The 24,911-nt window shown below is 35.4% G+C and overlaps 1 long non-coding RNA gene across 3 annotated transcripts in view; it reads left to right on the forward strand.

Annotated features, from left to right (window-relative positions):
• The window catches only part of LOC130543334 (uncharacterized), a 169,203-nt gene that overhangs the window by 86,692 nt on the left and 57,600 nt on the right, over window positions 1-24,911 (forward strand). For 2 of the 3 annotated variants that reach the window (XR_008958605.1, XR_008958606.1), the window contains exons 5-7: window positions 440-516; window positions 1,717-1,884; window positions 16,294-16,387. This is a non-coding gene — a long non-coding RNA (uncharacterized LOC130543334). Of the gene's footprint in view, window positions 1-439; window positions 517-1,716; window positions 1,885-15,141; window positions 15,322-16,293; window positions 16,388-24,911 lie in introns of all 3 variants that reach the window. The other variant, XR_008958604.1, reaches the window with a different exon arrangement.

Here is a 24,911-nt window from a genome sequence, read left to right on the forward strand (position 1 = left end):
GAGAACTATACACACAAAACTACATTTGTACAATATAAACACGAAGATTTAAATAGACTTTCCAAATTTATGAAACATATATGGGTACACCTATGATGACCATTGTGCTATGTTTAAATTATATTACAAATTGTGTAAAACTGCTGCATGAAAATAAAGAAAAGCAATTATTTGGAGATGTTTCATATTTTGAATGTATTGTGTTACATAGCAGCTTGTGGTTTATTAATAAAATCTAAACAAGAGTGACCTACAATTTAAGTTTTCAACCAAATCTCTGGGGATCTTGTCTGTTTTATATTATATATGGATCACTCACAAAGAAAGCAGAGACATTTGATTCTTAGTCTTTGTACAGTGTCAATTTTGGATAATATCTAGGATCAAATCAGAGAGTAAATTTACTTCTTGTTAACGATGCATTTTTTTTTCCCTCTAGGTATTAAATATCTCTCAACTACTAGTGATGCCAGTTATCGTTGTTAAATAAGCTAAGAATATACTAAATGTTATCAGGTAAGTATGTGAAGACAAAACGAAACACTTCATGTACTCTGGCAACATTTAATCTCTCCCCTTTAACATAATACAAAAAATAATAATAAAGTTATATTTACGTTTTCAGCTAGTTAATTTTGAAATCCAGTGTTGTTTATGAGCTGAATTAATGGTCCAAACATATTGAATGCTGGGGAAAAAATAAGATATACACAAATTTGTCTACATTTCCATTTTGAAATACATTGAAGACCTTTCAAATTTCTATTCTAATGCTAATATACTGCTGTGTTAGACTATGGTAGTCTGGCCAGTGATGACTTTCTATGCAAACACAATTTTATTCAAAGTAGGCAGTGCCTTTCTTTCTTCAGGTGAATCCGTTCCCTAAAAGTATACAATGTAGGACGCCTGCAGGCACATTTGAGAGGAATTGAACAAATGTAAAGTACTTTATTACCTGCTCATCATCAGGTAGAAATATGTTTATAAATTACAGAAAGACTGAAAAGATACATTTTGAATTCTTTGAGATTTGTTGTAATTCTTAATTTTATTTAAATAATTCAAATTATTTGATCTAATTCTAAGTCACACATTTGGTTGCATCTCAGAAAAGTAACTCCATGGCAGGGAGCCTCTAATCCTGGTTGGAATCTTCATGGCTCTGAGCCCTGAATGTTCAAATTTTCAGCAACTGTTATTGCCATTCCTTGTGCCAGGCACAGGTAATTAACATGATACAATAGGTGGGCATGGCTTCCATTTAAAATGTTTATTGAGTGAGAGAGATGGAAGGAGACATAAAAACATGTCAGTAGGTTGCATGTGTAGCAGTAAGGATGTCCTTCAGTTTTATTTAAGCACAAAAGGTTTTTGGAGGAGGTAATGCTGTGGGGAACAGTGTAGTTCTGCTGTGTTCTAGAACCCATATGTGTGGAAGACAGAACATGAATGCAAAACTACAGTAATATGGTGAGTCACAAATCTATCATAGAGATTCAGACAAAGATAAGTTCTTAAAAAGGGCTCAGAAGTGGAGAGGGAAGAAATATTTGGGTGGTTAACTGTAAGAACGTGTTAGTGATTTTATTTGTAATAAAGAGTTAAATTCTATTTTGGTGGTTGACTGTAAACAGCTTTTAGACCTCATGTTTGGCGCCTCTTGTGCCCCACACCTGGGCAAGGAGATAAGTGAGCCCAAGTGTTTTCCTTCAGCACCTGCAGGAGATTCAAATCACCCAATTTCCTGCCCTCGTATGGGAATCCTCACCCGGACCTACCCCCGACCACAATAAAAGCCCCAGCCCAGGATACTTCCCTTGCTTTCTCGAACTGCTGTGGAACTTCTCAGACTGCTCTGCTCATCTCTGCGACCTCAATTATGTAAGGATAATAATCCTTTTTGTGTGTGTGTGTGTGGTGTCATGTGTCTCTGTATTCTAACCGAAACTGGGGGGAGGTTCCTCCTGTTTTAAGAAGAGGTCAGGTCACAACAGTGTTGAAGAGAGTTTATTGGTCGTGATTTTCAGAGTTTTGCTCTCAGTTACAAGGTGTCGTTAGAATAGAGCTGGATCATAATGAAATTCATTGGAGGTCACGATGACTTTTCAGTTTTATACCTAATGAATATATGGTGCCTGGCTACATGTTTAGCTCATTTTTGACTTATGAAATCAAAAGAGGGAACATAGGATTTGGAGCCATTTTAATAAAAAGAATAGCTGAAATCATATGAAAACTAAAAAAAAGTTCAGCCAGGAAAAGTGTTCTTGGAGTAAATGAGTAGAAATTATCCAGGGTGCCTGGGCGGCTCAGTCAGTTAAGCATCCCACTCTTGATTTTGGTTCAGGTCATGATGTCAGGGTTGGGAGATCAGGCTCTGTGCTCAGTGGGGAGTCTGTTTTTTTTCCTCTGCCCTTCCCCACTGCTTGGGCCTGCACTCTCTCAGATAAATAATAAAAAATCCTTAAAAAAATTATCCATAACTCATAACTTTTTATATAAAATGCACTTCATAAAAATGACAATGAAATCCAATTGCCTACTTTTACATACTAAGTTCAAATGACAGCGCCATCCGGTGTTAGATTAAAAGAAATAAAAAGTCCTAGCAACAAATTCTCTCTGTATTTATATTTAAGTTTTTTAGTCTGTTTTCAGTGTTTTTAAGAACATTTTAGAAGTAAACCAATAGTGTCTAGTAGTTTCAGAAGCTAAATTCTACAACATGTGCTAATTACAAATATTCTTTGGCATTTACAATGTTTAATAGCATGGGTTTATGCAGAACTAGATATTGGTTTCTTCTAAAATACAGGTATGTATGTGTATACCTATTATTGACATCTAATAAAAAATATTTGAGGACTGTTCTCTGATTCATGTCATACCGAGCTTTTATTTTACCATATTACAAGGTGGAAAAACTCAAAATAAAAATTGAGGTAAAACTTTCTTTCCTGATATTGCACTGCTGTATAAGATGGACTACGTCTGAAATAGCATTTCTTTATGTTGAGTGAAACTCTGCTCAGCTAATCTGATTCTCCTTTATTTTGGCCACTTACAGGTCTTTGGTTTCAGTTACCATTTTATTATTTCTATATCCAAGCATATCATTTTTACACATTCTGTGCATGTGTCCAAAATTCTATGTTCTGATTAACTTTTTCAGATGGATAGGTAATTAAATTTGGGAACTAAAGTCATTTCAGTGACCCAAGGAAGCACAAAACAGCAATCGAAAATGAATCTATCATTTTAATTTTGCTACTTATGAAAAATATTTCTAAAAATCCATAAATATAAAATTGGCTTACTCTGGAAGGCAGGCAGACTTTAAACATAGTTCCCGTCAATTATTATATCTAGATATTTAGTAAAATCCTTAGCCTTATAAAGGACAAAGAACACTTTTCCTATATTTATAAGGTTAGCAGTCATATTTCTCTACTTATCTGTATGTAATTGTCTTGAAGACCAGAGAATTAGACTTAAAATTCTTTCCTCTTCCTTAGACTCACATTTTAATTTCTATAAACGCATTGCCTCTGTTTTAATCTGAAACCTTTAGCATTAGCTTTTCAAAAACAAAATTGTATATAGTAATTAAGCTAGTCGATTGGAATGTTTAACAATTCTTCACTGTTTTCACCTGGATTTCCATAATCTCTGATAGTAAAACATTCCATATATAAGCCCTTACTTTGGTATGAGAGAAAGGTACTTGAGTTTAATTAAGAGAATGCACCTGTTACTAATCAATGAACATGATTAATGTACCAGTTGATATGGGAAGCTGGCACGTGGATCCTGTATGAATTGAAATTAAAGTATCTTGTAAAAAATAGCTTTAGAAACTATGATATTTTAAATATAATCATCTGGCAATATAGTCAGGAAGAACAGTATGAGGAAAACATCATATAGATATAATAGTTTTATTCTGGTTAGTTTTAAATCCTGAGGGCTGGCCTGATTAAGAACAGTGCTCTGGTGTATTTCATGATGGCTCCTTTTACCCTTTGCCTGCTGGAAGCACAGGATTTTACTCTAATATTTACTCTGAGAACCTAGTAGAGATCCTGGAGATGAAACTCAAGCTTGTGGAGGCTCCCCTGTGACTCAGTTGCGTTTTTGACTGAGTTGTCCATACTGAGCCACAGCAATTTGTCAATTATGGTTCAGGTTTTCTTATTCGGACTGATTGCCTCCAGGCTCCCCATCAGATTCTTAGTAACTATCAAATTCCTTTGTGTTTCCAGCAGGCGGAGATGAAAAGGAACCATTTTGAGATACCTCAGAGCACTGCTCTCCTTAACAAGGTCTGTCCTCAGGACAAACTAACCAGAGCCTAACTTTTTAGGGTTCTATCAGTCTAACTAAACTGGGAGAAGTGATATACCCAACTCCAACCTCCTGTAGCAATCTTTTTTTTTTTTTTTTTAAAGATTTTATTTATTTATGTGACAGAGAGACAGCCAGCGAGAGAGGGAACACAGCAGGGGGAGTGGGAGAGGAAGAAGCAGGCTCCCAGCGGAGGAGCCTGATGTGGGACTCGATCCCGGATCGCCAGGATCACGCCCTGAGCCGAAGGCAGACGCTTTAACGACTGCGCTACCCAGGCGCCCCGTCCTGTAGCAATCTTGTCTTACCTAAGGGAGGAAAGGAAAAAATTAGAAATGCTTGTGAAGGTCACAGGCCAGAGGTATAAACTCACTAAAAGACTGAGATAATTCTAGGATTACTGTATCCTTTCCCTCCCCACCCTTCTGCCTCACCACCACAATATTAAAGGCCTACTTAAAGCACCTCTTTTTTTATGAGGTGGCTGGGTGGTTCAGTGGGTTAAAACTCCTCTTTATTTTTTTTTTAAAGATTTTATTTATTTATGTGACAGAGACAGCCAGCGAGAGAGGGAGCACAAGCAGGGGGAGTGGGAGAGGAAGAAGCAGGCTCCCCGCGGAGGAGCCCGATGTGGGACTCGATTCCGGAACGCCGGGATCACGCCCTGAGCCAAAGGCAGACGCTTAAAGACTGCGCTACCCAGGCGCGCCTAAAACTCTGACTCTTGATTTTTTGGCTCAGGTCATGACCTCTGGGTCCTGAGATCGAGTCCTGTGTCAGCTCCACCAAGGAGCCTCTTTAAGATTCTCTTTCTGCCCCTCCCTGTTCCCCCCCATACACTCACACACACTCTCTCAAAAAAAAAAAAAAAAGGGGGGGGAGGACAGTTCTTTTTACCTGATACATCATGTCTGACTCTCAGGAGAAAGATTGCAAGGCCTACTAAATGGGGGTAAAAAATCACAATTTTAATAGAATGAGCATTAGAACCAGATAGATCAGGAATGTTGAAATTATCAGAGTGGGCATTTAAAAAAATGATCAATATGCTGTATTATGAAAGAATTCTATGGATAAAGTAAACATCATGCAAGAACAGGAGGGCAGTGTAAACACATCAAAATCATTAGAATGAAAAAAAAAACAACAAAAACCCCAAAAATAAAACAACAAAAAAAAAACTAAAGGTAAAACAACAATGAAGAATGACTGGGGTTTAATAATACACTGGTCATAGCTGAGGAAAGGATCCCTGAGCTTGAAGGTTTGTCAATAGAAACCTCCAAGACTGGAAACCAAAGAACCAAGATGGGGGCAGGGAGAACAAAATACCCAAGGACTGTAGGACAGCTATGAAAGTTGTAACATACACATGATGGGAATACCAGAAGGAGAAAGAGAAAAAGGAACATAAATACCTGAAACAATGACTGAGTTTCCCCAATTTAATGTCAGACACCAAACCAGGTCCAGGAGTATCAGAAAACAACACAAATGTCAAAGTACACTTAAGTATATCATTTTATAACTACTAAAAATAAAAAATTCTTTAAAAAGCCAGGGGGTAGAAAAAAAACCTAGAGAGGAACAAAGATAGGAATTATATCTGACTTCTCTTCAGAAACCCTACAAGGAAGAAAGTAGAGTGAAATATTAGTCGTCAGAGGAAAAGTCCACTAACCTAGATATCTGTACCCTATGAGATTCTACTTCAAAATGAAGGAGAAATAAAGATTTTTTTTTTAAAGATTTTATTTATTTATTCGACAGAGATAGAGACAGCCAGCGAGAGAGGGAACACAAGCAGGGGGAGTGGGAGAGGAAGAAGCAGGCTCATAGCAGAGGAGCCTGATGTGGGGCTCGATCCCATAACGCCGGGATCATGCCCTGAGCCGAAGGCAGAGGCTTAACCGCTGTGCCACCCAGGTGCCCCAGAAATAAAGATTTTCTTAAATGCTGAGGGAATTTGTTGCCTGTGTACCTGCCTTGCTAGGTATGTTAAAAGCAACTCTTTAAAGAGAAAACACTATAGGCCAAACTCTAGATAAGCAACAATATCAAAGAAGGAAGGTAACAGACTTTTTCTTGATTGATCTAACAGACGTTGGTTTAAAAAATAAAAGCAATGATGTTCTTGCTGATATGTTTATATGTCTGTGTCTATAAATGACCGCAATAATACAAGGGCATGGAGGAAGGAACTATTTTGTTACAAGGTACACATACTACCCATGAATTGATAGCGTTATTTGAGACTGGACTTGGATTATCCATATATGTTGATTGCAAACTCTAGGTTAACCATTTTTTAAAAGTAGAAATAAAGTATAGCTTGTATGCTAAAAAATATATAATCTTCAATAAAAATCACAAAAGGCAATGGAAGATAAAAGGAACGAAGAACAAGGGCAGCAAATAGAAAACCATAATAGGTGTATGGTAATCCAGCTGTACCAATAATGACGGAACATCAATAGTCTAAAAGCCCCAGCTAAGAAGACACATTGTCTTTCTATATAAAGATGCATATTGTAAGTAAATGGATGTTGAAAATATACCATGCTAAGATAATCATAAGAGCAAGAGTAGCTATATTAATTGCACACAGAGCAGACTTAAAAGTAGGTAAAGTTCTCAATGATGAAGAAGGGCATTACATAATGATAAATGGCTCAGTTGTCCATGAAGACCAATCAGTCCTTAAAATCTATGTGTCTAACAAAGTGTCAAGACTGTGGTGAGGGAAAAACCGATAGAACTGTAGGAAAAATAGATAAATGCATTATTATAGTTGGAGGCTTTGACAACTGACCGTTTTTATCCAGATGAACTCACCTGGCAGGCAGAAAGTCAATGGGACTATTATCTAAAATATATAAACAACTCTTAAGGCTCAACAATATAAAACACCTTAACTGAAAAATAGGCTGAAGACCTTAACAGATACCTCAGAAAAGACCTATACAATGTGCCACTGTGGTGGGAAATGTCGATCATGGGGGAGGCCATGCGTGCGTGAGAGTAGGGGTTATATTGGGAAGCTCTGTACTTTCCTCTCATTTTTGCTGTGAATGTAAAGCTAGTCAAAAAAAGTCTTAATAGAGACTTTTTTTTTTTTGAAAATGCTTACTAATATTATTACAAACCAACTTAAATTTTCACTGAAGCAAAGTAGGCCTATGAAAATTGTGCTTTCCCTCTCAAGAAATAGCTGATCAAATTCTCCCTTGGGCAAAAACTGCCATTGTTTGTAAGTGGTTTCTCAAGCTGGCGTTACCTTACGATACTTGAAAATCTGAGACTGAATGTTTCTATTTTGGAGGGAGGCATTATGAGAATTCGCCCCTTTTTTTGCATGGTAAGTCTGATAGCTTTGGTAATCAGGCTGTCAAGAGCTAAATTGTACAGTGGACAATGAGAAATGTCATGAGAGGCTAAAAACCCTCTTCCCAGACAATGTCACCATGAAGGAACTGCTTTGTTGCTGAGTGGTACTTTCTTCTTCCCTGTTGTGGCTCAAGAGGGACTTTTTAAAAATTCTACTTAGGATGTAAAAGTTCAGTTTTAGTGTTGCTTTAATAACACCAACACTAAGATTCAGAGAGAGGGTAGCAGAAATATTTTATAGGAAGCCAATACTGGATGAGGCTCAGAAGTAAACATTGATCTCAGGGTATGAAGAAGTTGGTCCAGATACTTGGTCCAGGGAAGTATGTGGCTGATGGATAGCCTTGAGAAGGAATTTTATAAGCCAAATGAATTAAAAGTTTCTAATCAAATTCATAGTAAAATAGAATATTTGAGGACCAAGAATTGTATTATGAGACAACCTAGATTTTGAGTTTAGCAGAGAGCTGCTTTTCTCCTCTCTTCTGGAGCTTTCATGTGTGGGGAGCAAGAGGAAAGCCAACCCTGGTATGAAGAGGAGTGCAGAATAGGATTAGAATACTAAGAATTTTATTGCATAAGTATATGGATTTGTAGGATTGTTTCTGTTCTATCAAGTTTGCGTCAGTTTGAGTGATCTCTAATCTTATTTACCATGTATATAATTTTAAAGAAATTCCTATATACTTGTGATTAACATTCTGACTTAAAAAATCTATTGCATAAATAGGTCACCTTTTAATTGTTGACTTTATTTCATAGTAAAGATAATATATTTGAGCTTTAACCCTGATGTTTCATTAACATTCAAAGTCGAACATATATTTTGCATAAATTTATCTAATGGACATATACTAAAACTAAGATGGATTTTTATTTTATTTTTAAATATTTTATTTATTTGAGAGAGAGAGAACGCAAGTGGGGTGAGGGACAGAGGGAGAAGCAGACTCCCTGCTGATGAGGGAGCCCACTGTAGGACTCGATCCTGGGACTCCAGGATCATGACCTGAACCAAAGGCAGTCACTTAATTACTGAGCCACCCAGGGACCGCTAAGATGGATTTTTAAATCACATATCAAATACAAAAGGAAATTTAGGAAATAAAGAGTTAACTCCATATCTTTTTCTTTTGGTAGCAGCTATATGGAGTCAACACATTAAATTGTATACAACAAGAAATGAAACTTAGCTTTGAATGTTTTTAAAATTACATGATTCTATGGGTATTCAGATCCTGAAAGAACTTTGAAATGATGGGTGAGGTAAGACTACAGACACTATCACCCATGGCAGTGGAGGCTTATAATCCTAACAGTTCCTCAAATATAAATAGAGGTGAGGTGAAAGCATTGAAGTTGTAAATAGTAAAAGTAAAAAGGGATAAGGTCCTTGTTTTCCAGTAAAGCTTTAACAAATATAGCAGAAACAGTAAAAGAGAAAATGCTACAGCTTAGAAGCTACTTTGCCATCGTGCCACTTCATTTCTAGTTGATAATGGATTTTTGTCGTTTCCTTCATAGTAGGTTCATGGTATACCCATTTTAGAGCAAAGTTAGCCAGAGTCTCTTAAAAATGTAAGTTATTTTTCATATGATCTTTTGAGATACTTAAGTCTGACATAAACTAAAAATATCCTAATTCAATATTGAGGAAAAAAATGTGAGCAAGAATTTTATTTTACTTTATTTTTTAGTTCATTTAAGTAATCCCTACACCCCTATGGGGCTCAAATTCATGACCCCAAGATCAAGAACCCCAGGCTCTTCTGACTGAGCTAGCTAGGCATTCCTGTGAGCAAGAATTTTAATTCCCTGTTGAAGAAAAATTACCAATACTTAGTTTATTTCCCAACATTTTAAGAATATGCTCTTTTCCGTGTATATCACTGATATGTCCGAGGCAGAAAGACAGTAGCCCTCAAGCAGGTCACCACCAGGCAAAACTTTTCTCTCTTGTGTGTATATTACATCACACACATGCCTGTAAAGATACAAAACAAGTCCATCTGTCAAGTCCAGCCCAGCAAATCCAAACTGTGTAAATGGCTTGTAAAATATGTTCAAAATTTTTCCTTCACCCAGGCAAAGGATAAATTTGATAATACAGATGTGATCTCACTTAATTGGAGGGCCTTAGTTTAGTTAACAATCGCACACCTAGAACTAATGAATGTATGTGGCTAGGAAGTATAAAGTTAGCCCGCCTCTTGGTCCTGTTCATCTGGGGGTTAAAGGTCTATCTTTTTTACTGTATGTATCAACATTGTGGTTTACTTTCCGTCCAATTAACTCTACGTTTTCGGAGGATGGTGACCCTGTTTCTAATCTATACAATGCCTAGTACATGCCAACTAAGCTCAAAGTGACACTGAAAGCATAGTCCTAGGGTGAGTACACGCGTGAGAGTGCAGCTAAACACACTGAAGACTAGCAGATTGGATGACAATAGAACAAAGACTACATATTTCATTTGGAAGATACAGACTTCTGAGCTTTGGCTGAAACAGATTATAAAAATAGTGATTAATTATAAGAAAGTAAAAATAACCAATAGCTTAAGGACGGACTCGTCCCTCTACCCTCACACACATGTATTTTTGTCGTTTTCTCTTTCTCGAATACTTAAAAATATTTTTCTTTAAAACTTGTAACTTAATATGTTTTTATTTGAATATCCAATGAAAAAGGTCAACTCATTTATTGTCCTTTTATTTATTTTTTTCCAAATTGCTTTGTGTTAGAAATGTGTTTTCCCTACTTCCAGTGTTCATGTGCACAGGTTTTCCTTGACGACGTTCTTAGGCTCTTTTCTCCTTTACCCACTTTATCCTATCTTGCCTGGTAATCTGAGAAGAACATGAAGACATGACTGGCTCACACCCTCCCTCTAGAGCCATTCTGCTTCACAGAGCACAGTCTCCTTCCCCGCTCCGGGTGTTCATTTGTGCAGGAGCTCTACCCTGTTTGGGGCTGGCCTCACAGGTTCCTCATGGTCTGTACTCATGAGTATCTATGATTCTGGGTTCAGTAAGAGGTGGACGTGACAAGCTGCCCTGAAGGCTCCATCTCCAGTCTGGTCTCTAACAGGAATAAAGTTGAAATTTTGGGCCATCTGCCCCTGTTTGGATTCATCTGAACTTATTCAAAATCTGACAGAGATGCCTGTAGTAACCTGGCTTTACCCAAAGCCCTTTCTTTCATTCCCAAATCACTCACTGCATCCTCTGGAAACTTTTTTTTTTTTTTTTTTTTTTTGGTGTATAGGTGTTCAGAAAGCAAATTCTCATCCTAACTTGTCCCTTCCACATACTCTTAGTCACATTATACTGAAACTGGAAAATTCTTCTGCTGTTCTCTCAGTTGAATAGTTGAATAGTTTATTCACCATTACCCATGGCCCTAAAAACAAGGTGGGAGCCTGGACCTGTGTGTTATTGCTTACTGCTGCTTGTAAATGCCCCCCAACCCCTGCCCTAAGTAAAATAGTTGTGTTCCACTGAGGCTAAAAACCACAAGCTACAGCACTCTTGACCTGCTCCTGTTTACAGGTAAACTTAAATCATTGTGTTGGTTTTAGAATGTAGAACACACCTTTCTTAAGATTTTTGCTGACTTCTGGTTCTGTTTCTAATATCCCAGATTGTCTAGTATTTTGGTTGCATGATACCCTGCTATCCATTAGGCATCCTTGCATGACTACTTCAAAGCTATATTCTGTTCTTTTTAATAACATTGCCTTAATACATCTTTGAAATCTCAGATCCAAATTGCATATTTTTAGGTTATTTTTTCTCATTCAGTTATTCCCACTATATTCTTTGGCTTTATTGAAAATCCTAATCTTGTAACCTTTAAGTTTTAGAATTTCTTTTTTTTTAAATCCACCTTTTCATTTGTCCTGTCCGCCATCCAGTAAGGTATTATGACCTGTCATTTACTGATTTTATTTATTTATCAGAGAGGGAGAGAGAGAGCAGAAGCAGAGGGAGAAGCAGGCTCCCTGTTGAGCAAGGATCCTGATGTGGGACTTGATCTCAGAACCCTGAGATCATGACCTGAGCCGAAGGCAGACGCTTAACTGATTGAGCCACCCAGGCATCCCATCCCAACAGTCTTTAAACCTCTGTAGTAAAACTGTAGTCTGAGAAACTCCAATTACTCCTTCCCAATGTGAAATCTGATGTGGCCGAATACTCCTGTATGAAATCATAAAAACTCTGCTATTAATTTAGAGCGTTCAACTCAATTGTGCCTTCATTGTTGCAGGACAAGCTTTCATTTCCTCCTAACTTTCACATCAGCTTCAGTAGTTTTCCAACTTCCTTAAATATTTGGCCATTTAACTCCCAGCATAACAGCTCCCAATTTTCTCCGAGAAAAGGAAATCAACATCTTGCCTTACATTGATACTTTGAATAGAGTATGATACTTATGATGGTTATGAACGGAGTTAGAAAAAGTTGCAACATGTCAAATCTGTTAAGATCACTTTCTAACCTAGCAACATATAAAATAGAAAAACACATCACTTAAAGATTTTCGATAGGTAAAAGTTTCAGGTGTCAAAGTTTAACTTTTACTCCCTGTTCAATTTTAAAGAAATTTAATTTCAAGTGAAATTATCAAATAATTATTTCTTAATCATTGTTAACAAAAGATTTACTTTGAATATGGAATTATGCTAATTCCGTGAAGGTATTTAAGTAACTCAGTAACTCCCACTCAATGTGAACTAATAGTGGGAGAGAAGTAGTAAATTATAGCTTTAATAACTGCCTCTGACTTTATTTCTTCGTAAGAGGCAGTAGTTTCCTAAGAAACTACAAGTAGTTTCTTGTTTATTTTTTGTCTCTAAAATTAATAGGAAGAAATTACTTCCTTTTTAGTTTCATTAGAATGTAAAATTAAATGAACTTGTTTATAGATTGAATGTCTAATGAATTATGAGAAAATACTTTCTTTAAACATCTATCTTCACTATGTATATATGGTTTTAATTTAAGTCATGACTTGAAATGACTTCAAGACCTGGTTAAACTTGAAAAGACTTGTGTAGTGAAACCACTAATGAATCTACTTCAGAAATACTTTAGGTATGTATGATACCCAAGGGATTTTTTTTTAAACTTAAGACTTGCTATTCACTACACAGCAAAAAGTGATGAAATACTTGATTTAAAGTTGTTAGTCAAATCAATAAAAAAAATGAATTCCTTCCAGTTAGGTTAAGTTAGTATTTAATCTGCAAATACAATTATCGTTTGTGCTGTGAACTTATTTATTGATAGCAAACCTAGAAATGTGTCACAAAAGTAGAATTCATTTTAGTATTTTGTACATTTTTACCTCAAGAGTTGTAGCTCAAGTTAATCAAATACAGATGCTCGGTGTCTCATTATTAGGTGGTTTAAACCTTTTTACTCTGGATTTGGTCATGGGACCAATGACGTCAAAATCATGGACGTGGCTATTCTTGTTCTATTTTTCTATCTTTCCTTGGTCCTGAGATGAGGAAGTGTTAGCCCTAAATACATTAGTTCTTCGAGGCAACCCCAGGAAACCCTTCATTGTCTTCGGAGCACACGATTAGCTACAGGAATTCTCAGCTTCCGTCGGTATGTATATTTTTGTCACAGGGCTCTTGGGTAATGAGCTGTGAGTTTACCAGGAGGGCGCTGACTGTGATGAGCACTGGGTGTTACAGGTAAGTGGTGCATCACTAAATTCTACTCCTGACATTAACCTTGCACTGTATGTTAGCTAACTGGAATTTAAATAAAAACTTGGAATGAAAAATAAACTCTCTTCCACACTGCCTGATCTCTGCTTCATTTCACTTTTTTAATACAAAGGAAGAACATAATTCTTAAATCGGGAGGAATCTTTTTTTGTGAAGGGAGGGGGATTTATCAAAATATCTGGGCATTTCTGAAGTAGAGCCTCTTACTGAGAAAATTTTATTAGGTTTTAGTTGGCAAAAGGCTAATGTTGGCTTTCATAAAATATTGGTTTGGTTTGGATTTTTTTTTTTTTAAGAAGATTTACTTATTTGACAGAGTGTGTGTGTGTGTGTGTGTGTGTGTGTGTGTGTGCAAGAAACAGGAGAGAGAGAGAGAGAGAGAGAAAGCACACCTGTGCACAAGCAGAGGGAGCTGTAGGCAGAGGGAGAGAAGCAGGCTCCCTGAGAGAGACTCAGGGATCATGACCTGAGCCGAAGGAGCCACCCAGGCATCCCTGGTTTGGATTTTAAATGTAATTTTTCTATAGAATAAAATATCTAAAAGCATTGATAACTTTAAAATTTCAGATTTGCTAAGATAAATATGTGAACTGGTTTAGCGTAATTGCAATTTTTTTCCTTACAGTTCTTTATTTCTGCCACCAATGGTATTGGTGCCTGCCACCAGTCTCTGTCATATGTTGCTTAATAAAAATCTATATAATAAGTGCCTTGTTTCTTAATCCTTTTAACTTAGATATTTCTGAGCAAATCATTGCTGATTATACTTTCAAGTATCTATTAACCTTAATGAGCTTCTGTCATTCAGAACGTTAATTTTGCCTTCTCCTGGACTTAGTTCATTTATTGATCACTAGTTATATACTAGGGTATCTATTAGAAATTAAAGTTTGTAAATATCCACAGGGAAAAATGGAAGGGAGTGATTTTCAAGGACCTCACCCTCCTTCATTTTTCTGTTTTGTTTTGTTTTAGTTAAATGAAACCTTTCACTGAAGTTTTCCAGAGCATTTAAACTATAGTTCCATAAAGACAAATACCAAAATGCATTTACATTTATTCAGGGGTTTGGGGAATGATCCAGAGCCCCTTTGCTAGGCATAAGGTATGATAGTTAAAACATTTAAGTTGAGGCTGGTAAGTACCTTTAATATTTAGTACTAATAGAGTAATTACTTACTAAGCACATAATATGTGTAAGTTAACTGTTCATGCAAGAACTTGAAAACTTGTCATGGCCAGTGCCCTCACAGTGCGTGCATGCGTGTGTGTGTGTGTGTGTGTGTAAAGTGAGAGACAAAGAGTCAGTATTTGTTCTGTACCGTGCAATCTTATTTACATACATCACCACACATGTACATGATGAAATGATTATCGCTATTGGAATTATATTATTGCGAAGAAAAATAAAATCTCCTTCTACATTTTGGATAGGTAGAAGAAATAAGGTTAAAAATTTTTGTTACCACATTTTTAAGGAATTCTAGTTTGGTTCTTTGTTTTCTCATAGAAAGCATTTTTCCATCTCTTGGGAACATAATGGGAATGATTTCCCTAAATACCTTCAGCTATTCTTCAATTCTAGTATCATTGTCTGGTACAGAAAACTAATCTTCCTTAAAACTTACACAATCTTTCTGTGGTTGCTGAACTGTTCGACACAGTCCTAAGAAGAGGAAATGATATTCCAGTGGGAAGTAACACTCCGAAATGTCTACAGGCAGTGAATGAGTAACGTGAAGGAGAAATTCAGTTGAGAAGGATACTACAAAAAACCTGGAAAAAAATAACTTCGTTAGAAACTAACGTCGTTTCTGAAGACTTAAGTGTTCTTAGTCTCTTAGGTGGGAGTATTAATTTTCAATTATCAATATGTATTTTTTCCTCAGCATACATGAGACAGTGCTATCTATATCACTAGTCTGTCCTGAACAGACCCTTATATATTCAGCTTATATATTCAGAAAGTATTTTAACCTCTCAACAGGGATTCAGAAAGACAAATGAGACTAGGAAAAAACAATGCATAAAAATACTGGAGATGAGCAAGGGAAAGGATGTTATCTAAACTCAAGGGGCGTTTTTGAATATTTCATTCATATGATGCTCTCCATTTATATATATATTTTAGAAGGATAATGGATAAGCATTCTTTTGAATTATTTTCATTCCCCAGTTTTTGTTTCAGGATATTTAAATTTTGAAAAAAAAACTTAATATATGAAAACACCAAATAAACTAAGTGGGAAAAATCAATCAAAACAAGTTTTTTTGGCATCAGCTTATTTTTGTGGCTAAATTTTACATTTCTGAATTGATACTTTGAGAACTAAGTGCAGTGTTCCCTTTGCTCAATTTATTCACATGTTAAAATGTCTTTCTTCTGCAGAAGTTAAATGAGGAACTTTTTTTTCTCCTAAGTTAACATAGAATTGGACAACTAGTTAATGAGGACAGTGAGGGCTGGGCATCATTATGAATGGAGTGATACATGGTAATTGAAATTTTAAATTGAAAAAAAAAAAACCTTAATTTGGAAGTCCATTTTCCTTCCAAATGATAAACTACTCTTAAAATTACATCTAAAGTCAGTTCCAATATATTTATTTAAATTTCTTGTCTCTTTTTGAATCTGTTTATTCTCCATGTTTCTTTTTCATGATAAATGTCAATTTTACCTTAAATTTCGATTCCTACAAAAATGTGCTCCTCTATCAAGTTTATTTACATTTTCAAGAATTTTTTTTTTGTTTTGGTATAATACTCTTCTAGAATCACAACATATATAACTTGTTTTGCTTCATTGTTTCTTCTAGACCATGCTCCTTGTGAGTAGAAAATGAACCAGCACCAGTAACAGAACTTGGTGACTTAATGCCCTGGGAAATGTAGCTGAAAAATAACTATGAGGTATGCAGTCTAATTAGTTCCTGACTTGATATTAAGCAGAATTCACTAATCTTCTTGTCCCAATTTTTGCCAAGCAAGACCTTGACAGGCTTAAAAATAGTAGCCAGAAATTACCTTTTGTCCTTTCCTCTGAAATACTGAATAATAGACAGGAATATCTATAAGATTAAAAGTTTATTTTGATTTTTTTGTCTAAAATAACTTCATTTACGTAATGCAAACACTCTTTATAAAATTATTTTCTTCATTTGGTGAGATTATTTTATTATAAAGATGTAAGTTTCTTAATTTTTAGATTAAGAAATTTTATACTCTATATTATTGTGTAGTGTGTACCAATTTTTAAGCCAAGAAATGACTTAAACAATTTTGAAATACTGTATTAAAGTTGTACATATTTTTCAATCCCAATATTTATCACATGTAGGAATATACACAGGAAAGCCAAGACTGCCCATAATGAACTGTGTGTGCTAATGACTCAGTGATTTAGCCTTTTAAATTTATAATGTAAGCATTCTCTACAAAACTGTTAAGATGAAATTTATATATCAAATATGTAAATAGCAGGTACTATGACAGCCGGAAACTTCTCTCTCCCTTCCACTAAACAACGCTCAAATCTGATATATTCAAATAAGGATAAAGACATATTTTTGTTTTAATACCTTTGAGTTGTGTTCTGCAGTTGTGATGTATAAAGCATTCACGATATGGAAGTTGAACGTGTTATCTAAATTTTCTCGGTATGGAAGGTTCACAGAATAGTTAGCACTTACAGTAACAAATGGTGAATCGTCTGCATGAGCACTTCATACCTTCACGTGTGGAGAGTGATCATTTTGTTTTGCAAGTCAGAAAAGTAACAGTGCATTTTCAAATGTCTAAATGCCAATGTAGAATTTCTTTACCAAAATGTTGGAGACACAAGAATACATAAAATAATATTTATTTTTTTTTGTTTTCATTTAAATTTCAGTTAATGTATAGTTCAATATTAATTTCAGGTGTAGAATTTAGTGATTCATCACTTACATACATCGCTCAGTGCTCATCACAAAAAGTACTCTCCTTAATCCCCATCACCCATTTAATCCATCTCCCCCCCCACACACACACCTCCCCTCCAGTAAGCTTCAGTTTGTTCTCTGTAGTTAAGTCTGTTTCCTGGTTTGCCCCTTTTTTAATTCTCTCCTATGTTCATCTGTTTGGTTTCTTAAATACCACATACAAGTGGAATCAATTGGGATTTGCCTTTCTCTAGCTGACTTATTTTGCTTGGCATATTGGACTCTAGCTCCATCCTTGTCATTGCAAATGGCAAGACTTCATTCTCTTTGATGGCTGAGTAATATTCCATTGTGTGTATTGATGCCACCTCTTCTTTATCCATTCATTAGTGGATGGACATTTAATCTTTTTCTATAATTTGACTATTGTTGATAATGCTGTAAACATTGGGGTGCATGTGTCCCTTTGAATCTGTATTTTGTATCCCTTGTAGTATTTCAGTTGCTATATCATAGGATAGTTCTGTTTTTAACTTTTTGGGGAACCTCCATACTGTTTTCCAGAGTGGTTGCAGCAGTTTGCATTCCCACCAACAGTGTTAGAGGGTTCCCCTTTCTCTGCATCCTCACTAATACCTGTTGTTCCCTGTGTTGTTGATTTTAGCCATTCTGACAGGTGTAAGTTAATATCTCATTGTAGTTTTCATTTGCATTTCCCTTATGATCAGTGAGGTTGAGCATCTTTTCATATGTCTGTTGGCCATCTGGATGTCACCTTTGGAATAATGTCTATTCTTCTGTCCATTTTAATTGGGTTGTTTTTTTGGGTGTTGAGTTTTATAAGTTCTTTATATTTTGGATACTGACCCTTTATCAAATCATTTTCAAATAGCTTCTTCCATTCTGAAGGTTGCCTATTACTTTTGTTGATTGTTTACTTTGCTGTGCAGAAGCTTTTTATCTTGATGATGTCCCAATAGCTTTTTTGCTTTTTTTCCCCCCTTGTCTCAGGAGACCCATCTAGAAAGAAGTTGCTACAGGCAATGTCAAAGAGGTTACTGCCTGTATTCTCTTCTAGGTTTTTTATGGTTTTAAGTCTCACATTTAGGTCTTTAATCCATTTTGAATTTATTTTTGTCTATGGTGTAAGAAAGTGGTTCAGTTTCTTTTCCATGTTGCCGTCCAGTTTTCTCAACACCATTTGTTGAAGAGACCATTTTTTTCCCATTGAAGATAAAAAATAAGGCTATTAACCATAAGGAAAATTCTTTTTTAAAAGTATCAATGTTAATGTAATATATACTAATATATACACATAAGGATAATTGAAAGGAAAAAAATCATAGTTCTAACATGTATCTAAGATCTTATTTAACTTAATTTAGATTGTAATCAAAATATTAAAAACACACAAATCCATATAATCCAAATATTAAAAATGCACATAAAATGAGTCAAAGCTTTGTACATAGAACAGAATTAGATTATTTTTTATAAAGCAGTTTGGAGTTTTATTTACCTAGAAGTTCTTTCTTCAGACATGCCATGCCATTGTTTCACTATGAAGGGGAGTTTTGATTAAAAATATACTGATGAAATAATAGTAAGAGACAATATTGTGAATTTTTTCTCAAAAGGGCAGGCTTCTCCATGCTGCCAAATGAGATCTGAAAAAAAAGAGACAACAGATAACTAAACTACGTCACTAGAGAGAGTTTTGAACCGCGTGTGCTCTGTGCCATCTTTGAGTGACAACATGAATAAATACACCTCAAATACAGCTAGTAGGAGAAAGCATTTTCATGTCTGCAGTAAACATAAAAACCTGAGAGAATGGTTCCTGGGTTCATCTCAATTTGGATACTACCGTAAAGATAAATGCAGTTGACTTTCTGGACATTAAAAGTATATCAGTCACACATATACTTAAATGACAAATATTTGGTAAGAAATACTTGTGTTCCTGATGTAGCAATCAAAGTGATTAATTTGCATCATCTAAAATATTGTAAATTAGGGTTTATCTCAAATACTTAATATTTTCAGTATGTTTTCTAACTTGTTTCTCTCTCAGGGGTCACTGTTCTTCTTTTATACCAATGTATGTACATATTCCAAGAATATTCTAAGCGCCAGACCAGGAGATTTGCTTGTGGGAATAATTTCTCTTTTGATAACCTAGATAGGATTGAGTCCAGGGGGAGACTGAGGAAAACTGAATAAAGATGGAAGAACAAATACAGTTGTCTGGTTTGCAGAAAAAGGATTTTCTCTTGTAGTGGATCAGAGAGAAGAGTTTATAACAAAACAGATACTTGAAATTTAGTTTTGTGTATGATGTAACTTAAGGACCCATTTATCTTCTAGTTATGTATTGGTGCCAATACCTTTGTTCAAATAATATATTCATGATCTCTGTATTAAACCAACATCTTTATAATAGTTGAATTCTCTTATCTGCTTGATTTCCCATATGTATCCTGCGATTTTTTTTTTTTTTGTCACCCTTAGGGCATATTGATCACATAGATTCGATCATGTATTCTGCTAGCTGGTAAGGCAGGATCCCTAACCTAATCTTAGTTTTAGTTCACTTCATAATCAGATTTTTTTTAGAAAAGTTTTCATTTAAATTCCAGTTTGTTAACATACAGTATAATACTAGTTTCAGGTATGCAGTATAGTGATTCAGTACTTCTACCTGACACCCAGTGGTCCTCACAAGTGTACTCCAGATTTTAAGATTTTTTTTCTGAGACTGAGAAACAAAATTCTAATTAGAGTCAATTAAATTTATGTCACTTGAAAGAAATGCACAGAGAATACATAAACATGTTATATCTCACCACTTGTTCAGTATCACTTCATATTCTTCATATAGGTCCTGATATCTACTTCTAATATTTCTAAGTACGTAGACTTATTCTCGTTTTCATTTCTAAGTACTATTTGTTCAAGTAGACAAACCTGTTTTTTGTAGAATGTATCTGTATCCAGCCACCTTTTCACATTTTAAAAAAATAACTCAATTCGTAAAAGTCTGTTGGATTGGTCAGGTATAAAAACAGATCAAAAATTGGTTATTTCTTTTAGTGGTTATTTTGTGTATGTTTGCATAAATTTTCCAGAAACTTAGTGTTAAATGATAGCGATACATAGTATTTATCCCAAGTGAAATGGTTTAATTTTCCATCAGCCTTTAGTAACCTCTCAAATATCACATTATACATAGGATTCTACTTATTCTTTATATAACATAATTTATATTTTAAATGCTACTAGATATCATATATAACTTCTTAATACAGATTGATGTTATTAAAAGTCCCATCAGTTTGGAATGATATACTGTCTTCATTATTGCTTTTATTTCACTTATTTCATTGTTTTACATGATCTTATTCTTCAGTTAAAACATTTTTGCTTAGCTTATATTGTGTTAGTATTATTCCTATCAGTTTCTGCTATAATCAGAAGAAAATTTTATGCCCTAAAGTAAAATTGATTTTGTTTTACCATTCTGGGCGATCCCATAGTCTGCAGGGCCCAGGCACCTGGGCACCCCAGGAGTAGCTCCAGTCTTTCTCACTCTAGCCATCCTCATCCAGGCCATACAATGGACTTAATTTTGAATTTTTGGTTAGCTTTCCATTTCCTACATGAAAATTGGCCTCAGTCCTTGAATCTCAATCTGATTTTCTGGAATCTCAGTGCATTGGAACTTGACTTTGCCTGTGCCCCACCTTCAAGCCCCCCCCCCACCCCGCCCCTGGAAGCTGATGTTAACAGGAGTGAATATCTCCTGTGATACCTAAGTTGGGAGAAGAGGGCATATTAGACATGTAAACAGATAAATTGACATTTCAGATAGTGATAAATGCTATGAGAACATAAAAACATGGAAGATGATAGTGATGATGGAAATTTTTAATTGGTCTACTCAAGGTTGGTCTCTACAAAGAAGTGACATTAGAACTGATACCACGAAGCCGCCAAACACATGTAGATATGAGAAAGAATTCAAGGAAGAGGGATATCCAGGTTTAGAAGAAATATAATCATATTGCAATGAAAAACAAAATGACCCCTGGCTAGAGCATAGAAAAGAGGGGGAACAGGTCCACCCCTGTCAGGACACACAGGTCATAACAGGGAGTTTCAGTGTTTTTGGAAATCTAATAGGTATTCCTTAGCTAATACAGAGTTCTTTTATATCTTAGTGTTAACTTTATTTGGAAAAATACAATATAAGGGAGTATCACATGAGTTGTTTCCATATTATGCTAAAGGTACTATTTTTTTTTTTACCTTAGACTTGATGTTTTTTATATAAACAATTACATATTCTCCATTAGTTACTGCGTACATCTATTTATCGCTATTTTCAACATACTCAATTTACACAGACCTTGTATATCCTGACAAAAATTTTCTCAGTGGGACTCTTACCTTTTCAGTTGTATGTATCTTTGACATATACAACACAAGTTTTGGACATTGAGTCTTTATAGGAGGCTGGTAGGTTAATCTTTGCTGTTGGGCTTCCCCAGGACAGAATAATATAATACAGAACTTCTGTTAACCCTCTCCTTCCTATATTCCATTGCCATCATTGAGATTAGGTGATCAATAGTGATGTCATCTTAACTTGTCTTTAGAGAACAGTCTCTGCAGAACATTCCAGGGGTGCTGATATTTTGGTAACCAGCGAATGATGCAATACCTTACAAACTAGGTCTTACGGATGAGGTTGAAGTAAGTCAAATAAAATACAGACTCTTTAATATCCCTGTCTTTGTAGAACTTTGCATTTCTTTGTATATACTATACAAAGTAAGAACTGATATTTTAAATTAATATACACTGAGTAACTTTCAGTCAACCAAGCAGCTATTAGTCACTTCACACTTTTTTTTTTTTAAAGATTTTATTTATTTGAGAGAAAGTAGGGGGGAGAGCAGAGGGAGAGGGACAAGCAGACTGCTGAGTGCAGAGCCCCATGTGGGCTCAAAACTCAGATCATGACCTGAGCGGAAATCAAGAGTTGGATGCATAACCTACTGAGCCACCAAGGGCCCCAGTGACTTCACTCTTTCAGTATCATACATTGAATTCAGAAGTTCTATTTTGTGTACTCCTAAAAAATTAGATATATTCTACCAATATTTTCTTTTGTTCTTTGTCTATCACGATCAGCTTCCTCACACATTCCTAAGGTAGCCAGAAGTATAAATTGATTAATTTTGCAATTATTTTATTGAGTATGAGTACCTTCATCCTGAAAGGATAGTCCATATGGCTCCTGGGTCAGGATAGAAGGATAGAAGTGTGAGTCTGGAACAATGAAATTTGGTCAAAGTGGGTCCCAATAGGAATTGGCATCTCATACAAGTAAACAATCAGATGAGATGTGTGATTTTTAAAGTATAATTAACGTATAATGTTATATTTCAGATATATATCATAGTGATTGAACAGTTCTATATATTAATGCTCACAGTGTCACCATACAATGTTATATTTTTAATTATATTTCCTATGCTGTACTTTACATCTCCATGACTTATTTTATAATTGGAAAATCGTACCTCTTAATCTTCTTCCCATTTCTCACCCACCTTCATTCTGGCAACCACCAGTTCTCTGTATTCAAGAGTCTGTTTTTTTGTTTATTTCTTTTTTAGATGCCACATATAAATCATATGGTATTTGTCTTTAATGTATTTCACTTAGCGTAATACTCTAAAGGTCCATTCGTATTGTAGCAAATGTCATCTCATTTTTTATAGCTGAATAATATTCCATCGGATATATATGTATATATCCATATACATACAGCACTTTTTAAAGAAGATTTTATTTATTTGACTGACAGAGCACAAGCAGGGGGAGGGGCAGAGGAAGAGGGAGAAGCAGACTCCCCACTGAGCAGGGAGCCCAACAGGGGGCTCGATCCCAGGATCCTGAGGTCATGACCTGAGCTAAAGGCAGACCCCTAACCAACTGAGCCACACAGGTGCTACTTACAGCACTTCTTTACTCATCTGTCAATGCACACTTGAATTGCTTCCATCTTTTGGCTATTGTAAATAATGCTACAATGAATATAGGAAATACAAAAATTTTCAAATTTGTGTTTTTATTTTCCTTGGGTAAATAACAAGTGGTGCAATTACTGGATCATATAGTATTTCTATTAACTTTTTGGGAAAATTCCATACTGTTTCCACAGTGGCTGCACCAATTTACATTCCCACCAATAGTGTACCAGGGTTCCTTCTTCTCTACCTTCTCACCGAGATTTGTTATTTGTTGTCTTTTGGTACTAGTAATTTTGTCTGGGGTGAGGTGATATCTCATTTTGATTTGTATTTCCCTGATGCCTAGTGATTTTGAGTATCTGTTATGTGTCTGTGGACCATCTGTATGTTTTCTTTGGAAGAGTGTCTATTCAGGTCCTCTGCACGTTTTTGATCAGACTGATTTTTTGAGGGGTGTGTTAAGATGTGTAAGTTATTTATATATCTTGGATATTAACATCTTATCAGATATATCATTTGCAAGCATCTTTTTCCATTCAGTAGGTTTTCTTTTTTTTTTCCTTTTTTTCTTCATTTGTCAATGGTGTAGTTGCCTATGGTGTAGTCTCAGTAGTTTATTTTTGCTTTTTGTTTCCCTTGTCTTAGTAGATCTATCTACAAAATATTGCTAAGGCCAATGTCTAAGAGATTACGGTTTATGTTTTCTTTAGGATTTTTATGTTTTCAGGTCTCATATTTAGTCAGTCCTTAATTCATTTTGAGTTAATTTTGTGTATGATGTAAGAAAGTGATAGGGTTTCATTCTTTTGCATTTAGCTGTCCAGTTTTTTCAGCACTGTTTGTCCAGAAGGCTGTTTTCCCCATTGAATAGTCTTGCTTTGTCATATATTAACTAGCCAAATGGATGGCTTTCATACTGGACTTTCAGGTTCTGTTGATCTATTTGGGTCTTTGTTTTTTTGTTATTATTGTTTTCTTCTTCTTTTTCTTTTTTTCTTTCTTCCTCCACACCCTACCCCCCACTGTGGCCAGTACCATATTGGTTTTGATTACTGTAGCTTTGTAGTACATCTTGAAACCTGAGATTGTGACACCTGCAGCTTTGCTCTTCCTTCTCCAGTTTACTTTGGCTTTTCAGGGTCTTCTCTGGTTCCTTACAAATTTTAGAATCATTTTAGTTCTGTGAAAAATTCTATTGGTATTTCGATAGAGAGTACATAGAAACGGTAGATTGCTCTGGGTAGAATGCGCATTTTAACATTCTTCCAATCCATGAGTATGGCGTATCCTTCTATTTGTTTTTTGATAACTGATTCAATTTTATTACAAGTGACCAGTCTGTTCAAATTTTCTACTCATTCCTATATCAATTTTGGAAGATTGTTTCTAGGAATTTATCCAGTTCTTCTAGTTTGTATAATTTGTTGGCATATCATTGTTTATGGTATTCCCTTATAGTATTATATATTATAG

This window comes from Ursus arctos, unplaced genomic scaffold, assembly GCF_023065955.2.
Source record: "Ursus arctos isolate Adak ecotype North America unplaced genomic scaffold, UrsArc2.0 scaffold_11, whole genome shotgun sequence".
Taxonomy (NCBI): domain Eukaryota; kingdom Metazoa; phylum Chordata; class Mammalia; order Carnivora; family Ursidae; genus Ursus; species Ursus arctos.